At 36.9% G+C, this 5237-nt stretch overlaps 1 long non-coding RNA gene across 1 annotated transcript in view; it reads right to left on the bottom strand.

Moving 5' to 3' along the window:
* Positions 1 to 5237, bottom strand: part of LOC104871952 — a 48395-nt gene that overhangs the window by 6446 nt on the left and 36712 nt on the right. Inside the window, exon 2 of the long non-coding RNA XR_783012.1 lies at positions 3415 to 3543. This is a non-coding gene — a long non-coding RNA (uncharacterized LOC104871952). The remainder of the gene's footprint in view (positions 1 to 3414; positions 3544 to 5237) is intronic.

Below are 5237 nucleotides of genomic sequence, written 5' to 3'. Positions count from 1 at the left end.
GTTTTTTTTTTTTTTTTTTTTTTGAGACAGGGTTCTCCTATGTAGTTTAGGCTGGCATTGAACTTATGGCGATCCTCCTCCCACAGCCACCCAAGAGCTTGGATTATAGCTGTGTGCCACCACACCTGGTTGATAGTGGACATACTTGGCCTTGTCTCTGATTTTAGAGGGAAACTTTCCAGCTTTTCCTCCACTTAATATGATGTTGGTCATTGGTTTGTCATCAATGGCTTTTATCAGATTGAGATAAAGTCCTTCTATACCTATTTTCTTCAAGATTTTTATCATGAATGGATGCTGAATTTTGTCAAAAACTTTTCCTACATCTATGGATATGATTGTGCAATTTTTGTCCTGGCTTTTATTTATGTTGTGTGTTACATTTATTGGTTTGTATATTCATCTCTGCATCCTTGGGATGAAACATACTTGGTCATGATTTATAATCAGTTGGATGATTTGTTGCACTCTGTTCAGCAGTATCTTGTTGATGATATTTTTATCTATTTTTATTCATTAGAGATTGGCCTATAGTTTTCTTTTTAGTTGGGTCCTTATCTGGTTTTGGAGTCAGAGAAATGCTAGCTTCCATGAATGACTTTGGAAGTATTCCTTCCCTTTTAATGTCATTAAAATTTTGAGAAATATTAGCATTATATACCCCCCTGAAGGTCTTGCAGAATTCAGCAGTGAATCTGTCATGTCCTGGGCTTTTCTTAGCTGTTAAGTTTTTTTATTACTGCCTCAGTTTCACTGCCTGTTATTTTCCTTCTAATATGAGAAACCCAAAGTATAAATAAAAACCCAAATAGGGCTGGGGATTTAGCTCAGTGGTTTTGCCGCCTGCCCTGAAAAAAAAAAAAAGACTCAAATAAAACATAAGTAATAGGACACAGGGAGATGGGTTTTTTTAAATGTGAAGGGAACCAAGAGACAGAAGGAGAAGTCAAGAGGGAAGGGAAGAGGATGTGAAAAGGGTTAAGTTGTGTTATATACATGGACCAATTCCCCATGATGAATATAATCATTATGTATCATTATGTACAACATAGTAATAAAATTAAAAAATAAACTCAAAAATCAACAAAAGAATTGAGTTGTGTACTATATGTGGACCAACTCCCCACGATGAATGTAATCATTATGTATAGCATAGTAATAAAATTAAAAAATTAAAAAAGAACTCAAAAAAACAAATACTAATGAGGTTGTGGGGAAAAAGAAATCTTCTACATTGTTGGTTGAAATATGAATTTATATAACCATTATGGAAATCAGTAGGAAGATTCAAAAAAGTCTGAAAATAGAAATTCTATTTATATTTTAGTTGTACCTCTTCTGGGTATCTTCCTGAAAGAGTTAAAGATATTTAAAAAAAGAGATAAAGATATCATATTACAGAGGTACATGCATACTCATGGTGATAGCAATACAACTCACAATAGCTGAATCTTGGGGCTGGGGATTTAGCTCAGCGGTGCTGCCACCTGCCTTGCAAGCACAAGGTCCCCACCCCCCAAAAAAAAGAAAAAGAAAAGGCTAAATCTTGGAAGCAGCCTATATGACCTTCAGCTGATGAATGAATAAAGAAAATGTGGTGTATATATACATAATGGAGTACTACTCACCTATACAGAAGGAAATATTTGAATAGTTTGTAGGAAAATTAATGCACCTAAGATCAAAATGCTAAGCCACTGATTGGTAACCCTCTTTGAGACAGACCAGAACCCCACAGCATCAAACCCAATCCTCTTCCGAACCCACAACCTCCTCCTGTATTCTCAAACTCCACCTGCAGAACCACCTCTACCCAGGTGTCCAAGCAGGAACCAGGCCTCGTGCAATCATTCCCAACTTGGAGTCATGTCCTGTAGGTTCCAACTCTATCATCACTCAACACTTTCTCCTCTGCCCAGAAATCCCTCTGTGACCTCTAAAGAGTTGAAATATAGGTAACCCTTCTTCTATCTTCCTGTGTCACACATGGTCACACTCTGCCACACACAGGACGTCCTACTGAACTTCAAGTCACTTCAGATCTTGAACCATGTGTTACCACATTGACTAAATGGACTGATTGTTCAACAAGCGTTTGTTGAAGCAAGGAAAACACAATTTAACTCACAGGCATTGTAAACCCAGCCACTATATGCCAATTCCTAACCACTTCCTCTTCATTTTTTCTCTCCATACCACTTACAGCCTTCTAACATGTTATAAATTCAGTTACAGTGGACCCTTAGCTTATGAACTCAATTTGTTCTTGAGGGCTAATTGTAACTCAAGTTGGTCAGGCTCCTCTACACAGCATTCAAAGTCTCTGTAAAATGTTTGGCCACACTTTCTACCAGGCAGATCTGTGTCATTAGAGACACTGGCCCAGAATTAGAGAACTAACCCCACACAAAAAGGAATTGTAATGTTCCTTCCAGAACTCTTTAAGGGTTAAATCTGTATCTGAGACCATCTGGAAGCACAAGCAGCTCATTCAGATTTGAATTGTAATGTTCCTTCCAGAACTCTTTAAGGGTTAAATCTGTATCTGAGACCATCTGGAAGCACAAGCAGCTGGCATTCAGATTGTAACTCAAAACTTTGGTTGTAAGTTAAAACTAAAATTCCAATCATAACCCAAGTTGTCCATATATCAAACTGGTTGTAACCTGAGGGTCAACTGTATTTCTATTATGTACTGTTTCCTCATCCTCAACACCTCATGAGTGTTCCATATTCAAATATGTGTGGAAGAGTGCCTGACACTTAGTAGGCACTTAATAAATGTGAATAGATGATGATAAGTCTGTGCTGCTCAGCTAAGTTCAGACACCCATGGAATTTTCAAGACAATGATTCTCCTAGTAATCTGGCCTCCCTGGTGTGTCACTCCCTCCCCACCTGGAACGATTTCCTCATTTGCCTGGACAATAGCTTATTACTAGGGCAGGTGCTGTAGCAGCTACCCAAAGAAATGCTTCCCATGTCAACATCTGGAAAACTCCCTTAGAATGTGTTTCAACCCTATGTGCCAAGAAATCCTTTTAAATATTTTACAGTCAAATAATAAAGGGACCAGAAAACATTATTTTAAAAAAACATTCAGTAAGTAACTAGGTGTTGCTGAAAATTTCAAATGCTTGTCAAAATTTAACATTTGAAAAACTTAGTTTTTAGGAATATTAAATTCTGGTCTAAGTTCCTAAGTCAATGGCAGAACTATCATACTTACTTTTATAATAACAAAATTAATATTGGAGGCTACTTACAGCTAGCAATAGTATGTCATGTTATCTCTTTTGTTATGGAAAATATCTTCTGTTACATTTAAAGAATTCATATGGGGTCTGAAAGATTACTAAAATTATTTACTCATAATACTATACAAAGGACAAAACTACTTTCTTCATCACTTACCATATGATAGACACTTTAGATATGTTCTGCTAATTCTTCTGAACCAGGGTTACAGGTACTACTAGACCTGCTTCAGGGTTGAAGAAACTCCAAATCACAATAATAAGTAATTCCTATAATATTTTAATCCTTAAAAAAAGAAAGAGATCTGAAATTAACATAGCAAAATGATAAGATTTGACAAAGCTAAAGAGTAAGTAAGCAGATATTCTACCATACAGATCTCTATGAGCTTGAGATATTTAATAATAGTAAATCAAGAATTCATGGTAATCATTTGCTTATAACACAATACTAATTAGGGGCAGAGTTCTAATTAAAGTTCTTATGTTTTTCTCAAAAGTCCATGTTTTTTCCACAGTACTGTACTCCATGTTTTTTCTCCAATATTCCACAATATAACATGCTTTTCTAGCATATATCCAAGTTAGAAAACCTGCAAGATAGGTATAACTCATGACCAAATAGAATTATTATAAGCAGCGCTAATAATCCAAACATGACAAATATTTTGGATCTATATACTACCTTTTTACCAATGTTTTGAGATGGCTCAACAATTTAGAAAATTATCCCCTATTCCCTAAAAACATCTTAGGATATAGCATTTAAGCTTAGAGCCAGCCTTGTTCTTACAACTCAAAACAATTAAAAATAAGGACATGCTGCCAGGCACAGCAATACACAGCTGTAATCCCAGCACTGGAATTCTGAGGCAAGAGGATCACAAGTTCAAGCCCAACCTTGTCAATATAGTGACTTAGTGAGACCCTGCAAAATTAAACAAAAAAGAAAAGAAAAACCTGGGGATGCAGTTTAGTGCAAAGGTTCAATTCCCAGCACTGCGAATAAAGAAAAATAAGGAACATCAAATTCAAGAAATATTATGGACAAAGAAGGAAAAGGAAGTAAACAAAAAAGACTAGGCAGGTAGGCAGTAACGAGTGAATTATGGAAGAGGAATGGGAGAGAACTCTTGAGACTCAATGGATAAGAAGAGAGAGTAGGAGAGAAATGACTATATTTTAAAGGGAAGAATAAACTAGGTAAGACTTGAGTGAAATCTGGAGATGGGAAAGGACAAGAGTTAGAAAAAATAAAAAGAATACAGACCAAGAAAAGTTAAAAATTAGAAAAGAAAGAGACTGAGAAATAATAAAATGAAATAAATGACACAAAGGAAGGTAGACACAGCCTTCTAGCCATTTCATAAATTAATTCCATGTCCTGCCATATGGGGTTTTCCCTCCCTTTCCTGACATTAACAGGATCAGCAACTCTAAGTGATATATTTTGCAACAATAGGGCAATAAATTGAAAGCGTCAGTGAGCAAACACAATGAAAATTAAGCATGGAGGAATGCAAATTAAATCCCCGCATGACATAATACTTAGAAATGCGGCACATGGCACTGAAACACGATGTTGTTCTGGAACCATTTTCGGTTTCCCAGTGAGCCTCCAGACCACAGGCTGCTTGCTGTTACAGATTTTATTTCTTCCATCCTTATTGTACCCGGCTGCAGACTGGAATTCGACTCCATCTTTACTACTGAACAAGCAGGAGGAATCTTCAGGAGCATCCCCCAGCCCACACGGCCCCTCCCACATCTGAACCAGTGTGACGACGACCGCCGGGCTCCGCGTCAGAAACACGCACCGCAGAAAGGGGCGCGGTCCAGAGTGCCCCCCCACTCTGTTTCATGGAATATGACCGCAATCACAATGGCAACATATAAACAATATCAGATCCTTATTAAATCTGCAGCTGAAATCAATTTTTCTTCCAGATTCAATAGGTTCTTTTTTTTTTTTTTTTTTTT

The sequence above is a fragment of the Fukomys damarensis genome, unplaced genomic scaffold (assembly GCF_012274545.1).
Source record: "Fukomys damarensis isolate Sample0158 unplaced genomic scaffold, DMR_v1.0_HiC HiC_scaffold_30, whole genome shotgun sequence".
NCBI lineage: Eukaryota > Metazoa > Chordata > Mammalia > Rodentia > Bathyergidae > Fukomys > Fukomys damarensis.
Note: the sequence above shows the minus strand (reverse complement) of the source record. Positions and strands in the feature narration are given on the sequence as shown.